General features: G+C 48.6%; 1 protein-coding gene across 1 annotated transcript in view; it reads left to right on the forward strand.

Moving 5' to 3' along the window:
- Positions 1-13,102, forward strand: part of LOC104030558 (acid-sensing ion channel 2) — a 517,517-nt gene that overhangs the window by 451,914 nt on the left and 52,501 nt on the right. The gene's annotated exons all lie outside the window — the stretch shown is intronic.

Genomic DNA, 13,102 nt, shown 5'->3' on the forward strand with positions numbered 1-13,102 from the left:
TTCTTGGTAAATGGTTCCCATTACTGTGGTGTGTTTGAGGTATATGTCTGTACGCCTATATTGTATATGGAGCAGCTTTTCTCCTGAAGGCCCCTAACTGGTGTAGGAGCTAAGCCCCTTCTCACCGGCTATGAGGCAGGTTGGCCAGGACCCGCTAAGCTGTTGAGATCCAGGAAAACCAAGGGGAGTGAGGAGCACGTGTTCCCCCAACATGCTCGACCGTTTGCGATGCCACGCTGCACCACACAGCGTGGAGGATGCTTGGCATCTTCTTCTTGTTGAAACCCAAAAAGCTGGGAAATGGGGTTTATCCCTGATGGAAACTGCAGTGGCGGCCAGGCCTGGGGCTACAGGACTTGATGATTTTTGCTTCATGAAACCGTGGCTCCAAGCCCAGCCTCCATGGTGCTGGAGCAGTAGGTGCGTGGGGACGGTCCCTGTCCCAGGAGTTTGCATCCAGCTCACGTTGGAGCATCAGTCTCACAGCAGGGTCAGTTTGAGCCTTTATTTCTTACTGGTGTAGATCTAAGCGTGAAGAAAGGGATTACCCTCTATAAGGGTGAAGGCAGAAGCAGGGCAAGCGATCACAGAGAAAACATCACAAAATGGTCTTCCAGGATGAGCTGCCATTTTGCCTTCTGGCAGCCGAAGCGAAGAAAGGAAAAAAAACCTTTTCCGTTGATGCAGGACCGTCTCCACGCGAAGAAACCCTCCCTGCTCTCCCCTATTAGTTATTTTTCATCCGTTGACTCTGTTCACTACTTTCTGTGTTGAGTTGGTGTCTCAGACAGGTCAGCTGGGAAAGCTGCCATGATCCAAAATGCGCTAGCGCAGGCTAAGTTAGTTTGGACAAATAATATCTCCGAGGCTGACTCTGTAGAGCTGACTTGGTTGGGAAGGAGTAGCTGCAAAAGCCCTTGACAGAGCATGTGAGGCTTTCCAGGATCTGGCGATGCTTTTAAGAAGTCACCAGGGAGACATGAAAGTGCAGAAGGCTTCCAGAAATTCTTCTGTATTTCTTCTTTCATTGCGAAGGGGGTGGTGGCGAGACTGTGTCTGCTCACCCATGGCTGAGGGACTGCTCAGGGCGGCTGCGAGGTAGCAAATTCAGGGGGAAAAAAAAAGGAGAACTGACTGTATTAAAAATGCAGAGCCCTGGAGAAGCTGTCACATACTTCCCTGGTGAGTCTGAAACTTCCATGGGGTGTGAGGAGGCTCTGCAGATAACTGAATGCGTGGAGTTACCAAAAATAATGGTTTTGGAAGGAAAAAAGAAAAGCTGTTTGTGCTAGAATCTGTTCCAGTGAGGAATGCTCCATCCCTCCTCTGCCAGAGCACCCAAGGGAAGGTTTTGGGGCTGGGGGCTCCTGGGTTTAGCCACTTCGGTGCTGCTCATTTTTGTTCTTTCCTCGTTTTTCCTGGCCTGTTGGGACAGACCGCGTGCCCCCAAAGACTTGCTTGGATTCACTTTGCCGATAGCAGGATGTACATAACAGCTTTTCTCCTGAAGCTGCATTTTAAGAGTTTCCTATTGTTTACCCAGAGGTAATTCTCCATCAGTGTCGTTTAATTAATCAGTCTGGCGTTTGGGTCATGCAATAGCTCTTTACTTCCAAGTACAACATCCCTTGGAACCCTCATTTCAAACACAGCCCGTTTTGGCTGCAAAACCCATTTCTGCTGCAGCCGAGCATCGCTCCCCGTTTGCATCCTTCTGCAGGTGGGTCCCTTGCTGCGGCAGCTTTGCACCCCCAGCGTGCCGGCCACCGCAGTCCCTGCAGCGTGCCGCCCCGCAGCAGCGTCGCCGACCCTACGCCACATCTGCGCAACGCGGCTCCGGGCGGCTCCCAGCCCCTCGCCTGCCCGCGGAGCGCTGCCTCCTTCCCCTCCTGCCTGCAGCATGCTGCTGTGCGCCGGCTCTTGGGTTTTCTGCATAGGAGTTGCACGGCTCAACCTAAAATCCCCTTTTTATAGGTAGGTTTGGTGTCAAAATCTCTCTAAAGTCCACTTGAAAGAATTTATGAAATAGTCTTTCTTATTGGTGCCGCTAAGCAAATAGAGCTGCGTGGGTTTATGTGCAGGATATCATCGGGAATAGAAATTGCATCAAATAAATTCCTTGAAATAGAGAGAAGGAAAATCTTTATTCAGTGAGCTGCTCAAACGGAGTGCTGAAGAGCCGAGCCTTTTAGGAGCTAGTGTCAAATTAATTACAAAATAAAGCCTTTACGTTTCTGAGCAGCTGGGTTTTACATTTTTAGAGTTGAATTTTGTTCTTGACTACTCTAGGCTTACTCCTGCGAAGCGAACCATAAAATAAGACCAGGGGAAAGTTGTTAAGGGAGTCGTGATATCTAATTCTAGGGCCTGACTGGAGTGCACGTGCTGAGGGTTCAGGGATTTTGGTCCTGGGTTTTTTTACAGCGCGTATTTTCTCCTTGAGAAAGTTTTTTCTGGTGCTTTCATTAGTTAGGAGGGCAGAAACCAATGCATGCTGCTTGCATGAAATTTAAAATAAAAGGCAAAAAGAGGACAGATATAAAGACATTTTATGTAGTTGCTTTTGGAAGCCTTTGTGCTGTGCTTTTAGAGTCACTTACATGTGGATCAGAGGATGTTCCCACCACTGGCGGCATCTGGGCTGCTTCGGAGCAGCTTTGGTTGCTGCCCTGTGAACTTGTACTGCGGTAAATGGGAGCAAGGGCAAAGCGATGCTGTCAAGCGGCATCCCAGGGAGTGCCTGAAAATTAAAAATATGTATTTGTTTCGAGTGCAGGTTCTCAAAATTTTGCCTAATTGCAATCTTCTGCTTCTGCAGCAGCAGCCGATGGCCTTTACAGCAGGGCGGTGGGTTTTGTCCGACAAATGCTGCTCCCTCCCAGCATGGGGTTGGCCAGAGGCAACGTGCTCCTGCCCTTGTATTAGGGAGAGAATTCTCTTGATAGGTGCTTGGACACCAAACCGTGTAGTTTGGATGGGGGACGGGTAGTTGGACCAAGGATTTGGCACTCGGTGCCGAAAGGGTCTTTGCAGCGTGAGGAAGACTCATCTCAGCCTCGAAGCTGGAAGATGCAGCGCATATCAGGGGCTGGCACGTTCTGGTGGAGACAGATACATAAATATACTTGGCCAGCTAATTAAAAGGATATTTTTCTACTTTAAAACCATGCTGTGCGCGCTGAACAAACTCATTTCCTTGCCTGGGTTATGAATATCTTCTGAGGTTATTACGAGCTAGAAGCGACTAAAAGCACTGAAATGGGCCACGCTGGCTTCGTTTTCACGTGTGCTCAGCTCCAGGTACCAGATCTCTGGCTCGAGGATGCTCCAGAGAGCTGAGGGGTGGTGTGTATCAAGCAAAAGTTTAATTGCAGTTTTTCTTACCTCCTACAGCTTGGGGTCTGTCTCTAGCTCAGGCTGCCAGGTCTGTGTCTCATCTGCACCAAGTAGCAGGCGATGCATAGTTGGAATATATATCTATGTATTTTTTAAAGAAAAAAAAAAAATCTGGGGTGATCTGGGAAACTACATTTGGCATAAAGAGCTCTGAGTCCCCCTCGAGTGTGAAACATGCTGTAAAACTGTAAAAAAGGAGCTGGTGGATACCTAAACCCTTTGGTAGAGAATAAATAGATCGTCGTAGACCATAAATACTCTTTGGAGGTCTCCGCCAAAAATATCTAAGTGTTGGTTTCAAGGAGGGATGCAGATGAGCTGCCCAGCTCCCTTGTGTCCCGTTACACCGTGCATTTGCTGTAATGAAGGGATCTCCCTTACTCTCTCTTGCCTTGCTGTGTTTCACACTTGCATTTACAAATTGTCCCTGTCCCTGCGTTTGGGGACATCCTCAGGCAACTCCACTCCCTGCGGGATCACGGGTGTCATTATAATTAACCTGAAATTCCACGTGTATTGGGCTTTCTTGGGAAGGTTTTGAGTCGAATAAAGAGTTAAGTAATAAAAAGCATCTTGCCTTTGGACTGATTGGGCTTTCACCCATCACCAGTGATGGAGCAGGTTGCCCCAGCCCTGGAGCAGGGATGCAGCCATGGAGGAGATGCTCGTGCCTGGCCGGTGGTGCTTCGTGTCTTGCGCTCAATGCCACGTTGCTGCTGCTCGGCTGAGGGGTGTGCGCAGCAAATCCTTTAACACACCCCAGCTCATGGCAGGAGCTGGGGTTTCGCTGCATGTGTCTGGTCCTGGGGCTTTGATCGAGTCGTTTGGAGGTAGTTCCTAAAATCCCCCGTGTAACTCTAGGCGCTGGCTCTGCGCCACGGGGTTCTGTGTCCCACCGCCTTTCCGGAACGGCAAGGGGCTGCTTAGAGCTGTGGCTGTACAAATAATAAATAGCGCCTATAAAATCTCTCGCTGAATCGGCTACTTCAGCAGTAATTTAAATTAAAAGGCTAACGGAGGTTAATCCCTTAGCGAAAGGATGCTTACAGAGTGTCTGCGCTGGTCTGGCTGCAGAGGCTGTGCATCGGGTACTTGTGTGAAGTTTGGGAATACAGAATGCAAAATAATTTTGTTGCCTTTTTTTTTTTTTAATTTCCCCTGGAAAATATTCCAGTCCTTTTCGTACACTCTTTATAGGGCTGTCTCCGAAAAGCTGTCATGCAACAAAATGTGCTGTGTATGTTTGCTGTGAACAGCAGAGCCTGGCTGTTGCTGCTTGCCTGATTACATCAGCATTTATACTCCGTAGTCCAAATCTGATTCAATCCCACATAGAAAATTATCAGGAATGATTTCTGTTAACCCAGTGGGAGTCAAGTGGATTTGCCAAGAGCATGGTCTTTGCCCTGCTGCTGTCGTGGCTGGAGATCTCGCTGCGCGCGACCTTCGGCGGGGACCGCGATGCTGGGGTGCAGCCTGTGCTGGGCTGCGATCCCGCGTCCCGTGTTCTCCTCCAGCGCTGCTCTGCTCTAAAAAGTGACTGTAAAAATACCAACATACCATGCCTGGTTTACTGCCACTCAATGATTTTGAGATCAAATCTGCCCCATTTACAAGCATAAACTTTTTTTCCCCTGCTTGTCGGTACCAATTTACCCTGGGATCAGAAAGTTAAGTTTGTCGTGTCCTCAGCAGTGAGGATGATATAAAACTGTGGTTGCATCCCTGGGTGAGGGTTTGTGGCTGAAACACGGGCCAGAAAACAGAGCTGCCACTCCCCCAGCTGTGCCGGCTCTGCCCAGCTGAAAGTGGGGAAAAAGAACAAAAAGATTCAACTTCCTATAGACACTTGACTGAGCAAGAAGGGGCTATGGTTACTAATTCTCTTTTTGCAATAAATTCGCCCTAAATTTCAAGCACGGGATTTTTTTATACCTTGCTCTAAATCAGTGGCTGCGTACAGCTGTGCCTCTCGTCCCATGTGGTTTAAATGGATGGATCCATCCTGGGGAGGTAGATGCTTGGGTGCAACGAATCCTGCCCATCATCAGCCTTAGGCTTAAACCGAACTTTATCTCAGTTTACATCTATCTGTACCTATATACATACATCCATATGTACTTCCCTTCCTGCTTTGCCTTTCTCCACTGATTGCAGCAGTCTTGGTAGTGGGGTTTGGGTCCACGTTTTACTGTAGAGGCCTGAATTTAGGTGGGATAAAATGTGCTTTAGCTGTTATTTTCATATTTTCCCTGCCATAAGGGGACCATTTGTTTTGCAGCTGCCATTGGGAATAATTTAGTTCCAGCTGGGGATAACCTGCTGACATCTTACTCTAGGTGACGCTGCTTCGTCCATCGTATCTCCAGACGATGCATTACCATAATGCATCCGCGTGGTAGGGAGCAGAGAGGTGAAGTCCGATGGGATCAGATGTGCTCAGTCCCGGGAGCAAGCACGGAGATGGCTCTGGTCCACCGGTTGCCCCACGAGCGCAGCAGCCACCTCCTGCGAGCCGATGCTTGGAGGTTGTCTTGCTCTACGAGGTAGCGGTTGCATCGATAGTGTGTCGAAAGGGACAGCGTTTTACCTAATTGGAGGCCTGATTCAGCTCACTCCCATCTGTGGCGAACTCCCACTGTCTGCGTTCAGCACGGGGTGATATAAATATGGCTACGATGTCTGTGCTCCTCGTATTGCCATGATTTCCAAGCACCTCGCAGGCGTGAATGCCGGTGTCCTCACATGCTCCTGCGCAGTCAGGCACTGCCGATATCCCTATTTTGCCTATCCACAGGCTGTGTTTTCCCCACAGGAGGTGAGAAACGTGGTGGCTGCCTGTCCTGCCCTGCTCCATGCACCCAAAGGGAGTCCTTGAGATGAGACTCGACACCACGCTGATGGCACACGCGCGAGTGATGGGGCATGGTTGTGCACGCACGAGTGATGGGGAATTGCTTTGCATGCATGAGCAATGGAGAACAGCTTTGCTCGCTGGGATTTTCTACACCGGAGAGCACTGGGGTGTTGCTGGGAGGTCTACGTGCAGCCAACGGGTGCAAGAAGAAAGACACCATGCATACAGCCACCCCAATGTTGACTCTTCCAAATGATGTAGCCATCACAAGAAAGTCAAAAAGAGTGCTTTGTGCTAACTTTTGAGCATCTCTAACTAAAGTGCCTGGGAGTACAGTTGACTGTAGAGAGAACTTAAGAGTCTAAATGGTGGTGCTCTGAATTATGGCTTGATTATATTCCGGTGAAAACCTGCAGTGCAAATCCCTTGGTGTGCAAGGAGCATTAAACCATCACCTGACCTTATGGCCATGGCCATTCGCACTGGCCATGGTGGCCGGGCTGGTCCTGAGCTCCACCCCAAGCCCTGTGCTGGATGGGGACAGGCTTTGCTTTTTCTTGTGCCCTAAATATTTGACTTTAGGCAGCAGTTGTAACTCTCAGGTCTGTAAGTAGTAAAAGCCTCCCAGGGTTTTAAGCTTCGCTGGCTACAGAGAAATGCTGTTTTCAGTACGACGTTTAGTACTTATCTCCTCTGTGTAAGGACGAGGGAATGGTTGCTGCTGTTCCTTCAGAAAAGGCGTGAGATGAAGTTGTCTCACTGGGGGTATTTGGAGCTGTTTGTCCTTTTCATGAGGCTGATGCCTCCCTCCTGTGCCAGCTCCGTGGAAAGGCTGGGCTTTCTAGGCAGGGAATGGCCTAAAAAACTCCAGACATGAGAATAATTTTATAGTGCGAAGCAAATGCTTCTGGGGTTGGCTGGGGAGGAACCGTCATGCAGGTTCTTAGTATCTCAGGAGGGTTGTGGAGGGGCTGAAGGCCATGGCTGCGGAGTCTCCAGCCAATCTCGCCCTGGATGGCCAGGACGGACCAACTCTTCCCCATCCCTCCTTTGGCTTTGGGGTGCTGCTTGATGGTTTTAAGGTGCATGGGAGTTAATCAGCATCTTTTGGAGAGCTCATTTAGTACATGTTATCCTTCCTTAGCTGGAGGGGTTTGGGTTTGACACTGACATTTCAAGTTCAAATGTTTTGTCCACCCTCTTTGCTAAGACTCCGTAGCACCTGCATGAGTATCTTCACGTGGATGGGTGCCGGGGGGATCCGCGGGCTCCTGTGGCATGCTCTCGAGGTATTTTTGGCAGGGCCACGCAGCAATATTGCCGTAGTCAGTCCCAGAGCTGCAGCTGCTGGAGACAGAACTGCGCTGCTACTCGGTAGGGAGTTCAGCAAGGGTAATGAAGAACAATTCATTAAATGAATCAGTGGGGAGAGGTTAGGAAGACAGATTGTAATTATTATCTAAATGAATCCTGGCCTTCAAGCCGTATGCTGGCACCTGTTAAAGGACTCCGGGGCTCCTACTGCTGGGATGCGCAGAGCTCGTCCACGGGTTGCTGCTGGTGGAGGAACAGCCTTGGTGGCCACGAAGGAGGAATGCAATACAGCGTTACCCGCCTTTCTCCCCTTCCCACACCATCTGCTGCTTCCCGAGGGCATTGTCCAGCTTGTCTTGTCTGACCTCGTTCAACGCGAGCCTGGTGGCACCGCGGTCCCAGCCTGGCGTGTCTCGGGCCGTTGACCTCATTTCACCCACGTACAATGCAAGTTCGTACATGCTCAGGGGCCTCACGCTTGTGCTGGGGCATGGATCTTCATAAGATGAGAAACTTTTTGTTAAAAAAAACCCACCTTCTCCCCCCCAGAACCCTCCCAAACCAGTAAAAAGCAGAGGACTGCATTCTGCATCGGGTTACTGAAGGACCAGTGGATGGTGTTCTGCAAACCAAGTCCTGGGAAATTAAGAGATGTTCATGGGTTAATTTCTGTTCATGTGGGAGAGGAACCATTGTGGGAGCATGCAGATACTGTTTCCTACAAACTAATAAATTACGGTCTGGTGGAACAGAGCTCCTGTCGCATCGTTCTGCATCAGTTTGTTATGTGTGGAAGTAATTAGGGCTTGATGGGGATCAGAGAGAGGGTAGCAGTTTCCTTAGTTTATGGACCAACATAATTCTCAAATATTTGGAGCTTCACCACTATAGTTTATTCATTTGCTGCCAGAATATTAGTGCTATATTTCTTTTTAAATATCCACTCAACCAGTGCTAAATTGCAGTGATTGCTGTGGAGGTGATTTATGCCAGCTATAAGGACCCTCCATAAGTACTCACCATTCAAACCAATGCTTGCACCAATATGCCATTACAGGGAGTGGCTGATTGCACAAATAGGAAGAAAATGGCAATATCTCTTAGTGAATTAAATGTGCTAGCCTGTCATGCCTTTGCGTTAATGCTGCTGGAGTTTAACTGTTCTTGAAGGGTAGAATGCAGGCGTATGAATTGTAATCCGCTAGGCAATGTTTAATGCCATCCTATAAAATAAACAAATTAGAAAGAGAGCTGGTCCTGTCCAGTGGCAAAAACTGGTTTTGACGGCAGAGATCGATGTATCAGGAGCGTTATGCGTTATGTAGCAGCTTGTCGGCACTGGTAGACTATTACATCTGGGATGCTGGCCGCTGCTAGTTTGTAAAAGAAATAACATTAACACCAGCACAAGACTATCTTAGCCTCGGGCAGTACCTAGGACCTCGATAACTTCTTATTTAAGACCAGCAGACTTGTATAAAACCAGAGCTGACATCCCTGCTGTTCCTATACAGTCGTGCGACAGCGGTGCCCAGAGGGGTGCGGGCAGACATCGAAGTGATTTCAACGAAGCATCTCCCTGCCTTGGCTTGACAAGCCCCACTGGAATATCTCAGTCTTGGAGGCTGAAAGGAAAACCCTGTCCTTGTAAACACATCTCTGACAACTTTTATGGCTCTGCTTTCCGGAGGGAGCTCCATCCCCATTACTCTTCTCCGTTGTGAGATTAAACCTGACACCATGAAGGATGGGTAATATTTTGCTTGTCTGACATGCTTCTATGCCAGTTTCTGATAATACAAAACAAACACGAATTGAAAGAGAAATCCATGGCTACGCTTGGAGGGGGAGAAGATACCAAAGTATGTCATCTATGCGTTTTCCCTCCTGGTTTATGTTAATGTTTGCCAGAGGCGTGCCTTGTCTTACGGTCTCTTGAGGCTGACTGACCAAGTCACCTTTTGAATACGTGGATCCGTGAGTTTTTTGTATTCCCGCGATGTTCTTGTAGGACTGAGATACGTAATCCTCTCCAACAAAGAGCATGCCCTGGGTAGGCTTGCATAACCCCCTGCATGGGATAGGGACTCGATTCCTTCTTTCCTTCTGCACTTCAGTTTGGAAGGGAGATGAAGTCCTTTCCGCCTGTTAAGTGTGAATTCCCTCCTTACCAAGCTGTCATTGCAGTCTTGTTCTCCTTTGGAAAGAAATCCTCTTGGGATTTAACGCTTCAGAAACCTGTTTATTGTAGGCATCCGTTGCGATTTGCTCTTCGCAGCCGTCATTTCATTTTAAATAATGCACCGCTACCTCCTGCCAGGGTGTGAACAAATGGACCATTGTGATGCGCTTGCATGGAGCCAACCGGACCGTGCTGTTCCTCGCACCTCGAGTGAAATAATGACATGGCTCAATGCCACCGTCGGCTCAGCAGGTGCCACGGGAGAGCTGGTAACTATGGGAATGTATCGCTGTGCCAAAAACTCAGACATAAGGTCTTCTTCCCTCCTAAACAGGATCTTTTTCCCATCATCTCATGTGTGTTCCTGCCCAAACCCATCTCCAGTCTCCCCATGCCCTTTCAGCTTCATGTTCCCCTTCTCCTGGACCTGTCTGGAACGTCCCTTCGTTTTCCTTCTTGCTTTGTTGTCCATGATGCTGTTGGACGTGGCTGATAGGATATGTGTCTCTGAACCTTTGTGTGCCGCAACTGTGGAGCAAGTGATTGTGAAGGATGCTAATTTGCTGTCTTTTCAATGGTTAGTGCCTTAATCTGACAACTAACGTCTTGCCTTGTCAGTGAGCTCTAGCCTGCCTCTTTGTCTGGATTTAGAAAAGTCATTTACAGACTTCAAATTACTCGCTTTTACCATCACTTTGCTCTGTATTGAAAGGATAATTTATCAGCAGGTATGCTTGGCCTGTGTATGCTGGTTATAAACTGTGAAATACCTTTTTCTCTATTACTCTGGTCAGGCTTGCTTGCATTTTGAATATCAGTCTTTTTTGCCCTGCTGGTTTGACACACAGCAGGATATACATTGGCGTCTCGGAGCTTTTGATGGTGGTGACTGCTGTTTTGTACATGGAGAATGTTTGAGATACCCATGCTCTGCTTTTTAATTTCACAGGGTACACATTTTTCCCTTTACGTGCTAAAGAGGGGCTCATTGTGTCACTCAAGTACTATTTGATGGATTTTGAACGTGTTTACCTTTGTACTTAAACGGGGATTTTCAGAGGAGCTGTCAAAAGTAACAAGTGATCTATCAAAGAAAAAAATTGGTATTTTTATAGACTATTCTCAAGGTGCATGTTTGTATTTTTGTTTCTGGCTTGTGCCGGACCTTCTTTTTATTGCAAGTTAAAACATTACTAACAGCAAGGAGTGCGGTTTTCCCTCAAGACAAATAAACTGAGGTTAAATCATTCTGCTTTGCCTCATGTTTACTGTCTCAGGTGCATCGTGGCAGTTAGTATATACTGATGGCGCCCTTTCCGAACAGCTCTATCCTTTTATCCTGATGATCTGATAATGCTCTGAATCCTTCCCTGTTATCAGGGAGCCCAAAAGAGCCTGAAACCAAGAGGATCCCCTGAAAAAATGTTTTATCTTCCCAAATAATCATTCATAGCAAAGGTGAGAAGGTGAGAAACAGCACGACCCCATTTAATGTCAGTTGAAATGAATGCATATGGAATTTTTAACTTGGCAGTGTCATTTTAAATGCTGTTATAAATAGTCTTTTATCGCTTCTTAAGGAAATACGGAAAACCTTGTAGTTGAGGCTCAAGAGAGAGGTAGCCGTGGTTGTCCCGTGCCGTGGTCTGCCGCTGTGGTTGGGCGTTGAGCACCGTGGCTAAGCTCTGCTGCGCACAGCAGCTCGGTTTGCAATGCAGGGAAGCTTTATATATGGGGATGCCGTATATATACATGGCATTTCTATATGCTTCAGTAGGAGACTGTCCACGTAGGCATGTGCTACCAGGGCTTCTCCCAGCAGAGGAGGTGGAAGGAACCTGCCCCGGGGTTGAGGGAGAAGGCAGCTGGCAGTGGGGCATGGGCATCCCATGGTGTGGGATGGGCTGTGCTGTGGAGGAAAAATGAACCCTGCAGGGCTTTCTTTACTGCCTGCTGTCTCTCCACAGCTGCCTCCTAAGCAAGGCTGTTAGCCTCAAAGCCTTCATCACTGCGAAACGTCCGATGGTGTTTTCAAGCTGAGCACCATGTCCGTGCTTAGAAAGGTGCTTGCTCCATGCAGCATCGGTGGAGAGCAGGATGGATGGGATGTGTTTTCTGGGATGCAAAGAGGTTGTACGTAGAGTTGAAGCTGCTGTTACGTGTGGCATGTTGTATATAGTAGGGTGGTGACTGCTGGGACTGCAGTGCAGGAGCTAGCAAGAGGTCTTCTAGGGGGCTTCTTCAGGGGCTTCTAGGGAGGTCTCTAGCTGCGGTGAGCAGGGTGACTTTCTTCCCTTCCTTCTTCCTTTCCCTTTTTTTTGGTCTTGTTTGTTTGTTTGTTTGATGTATTTGTGACTCCTTTCTGCCTGGGAGCAGTGCTGAGCCTAGCAGAAGATTGCCTGAAGGCATCCCCGGTAGCTGCTTGAGTATTAACACTGCTCATGGCTCACGGCTGCCTTTCCCATAGGGTCCCTGTGAGCAGCCTTGTCCTGCAGGGAAAGGCTCTCATTTCTTCCTCCTCAGTTTATTCTCTTTGATTTTCAATTCTTTGTGCTTTTAGGCCTGGGTCCTCTTAGCCCTGGTGGTGCTTGCCCCGTGGGGGCTGCTGGAGGTGAGCAGTGGGAGCAGCCAGCTCAAACCCAGAGGGGAGGCATCTGCATGGGGTTTAGCTGGATCAGGAGTGTGCTTTGAGAGTGAATCTCCAAACTGTCCCCACTTACCATGCTTTGGTTTCCATTGAGGAGCCACCTTGGAGCACTCAGGCTCAACTCCTTGTGGAAACTCAGTGGAAAGATGTGCTCCAGCCCAAATAGGCACCCAGTACCTGAAATTGGGCTCAGGCTGGTCAAAAGGAATAAAAAGCCCTGAATCAAGTCTGGCATTTGGTCCTCCTCCCCAGCTGTTTTGCTCTGTAGGTCTTCTCCTGGTCCATGCTGTTTGCTGATGTATCCCTTGTTCATCTCCTCTTGAGCACCAGTTCTTTGCTTAGCGACTAAGCCTGGTGGTGATCCTACCTATCCTGGTTTCGGCTGGGATAGAGTTAATTTTCTTCCTAGTAGCAGGCATAGTGCTGTGTTTTGGATTTAGTAGGAGAAGAATGTTGATAACACACTGATGGTTTAGTTGTTGCTGAGTACTGCTTATGCCAGTCAAGGACTTTTCAGCTTCCCCTGCTCTGCCAGGTGCACAAGAAGCTGGGAGGGGGCACAGCCAGGATAGTTGATCCCAACTGCCCCAAGGGCTATTCCATACCATACGGCGTCATGGGCAGTATAGAAACTGGGGGGGGTTGGCCGGGGAGCAGCGATCGCTGCTCGGGAACTGTCTGGGTATCGGTCGGCGGGTGGTGAGCA

The sequence above is a fragment of the Pelecanus crispus genome, chromosome 18, assembly GCF_030463565.1.
Source record: "Pelecanus crispus isolate bPelCri1 chromosome 18, bPelCri1.pri, whole genome shotgun sequence".
NCBI classification, from domain to species: domain Eukaryota; kingdom Metazoa; phylum Chordata; class Aves; order Pelecaniformes; family Pelecanidae; genus Pelecanus; species Pelecanus crispus.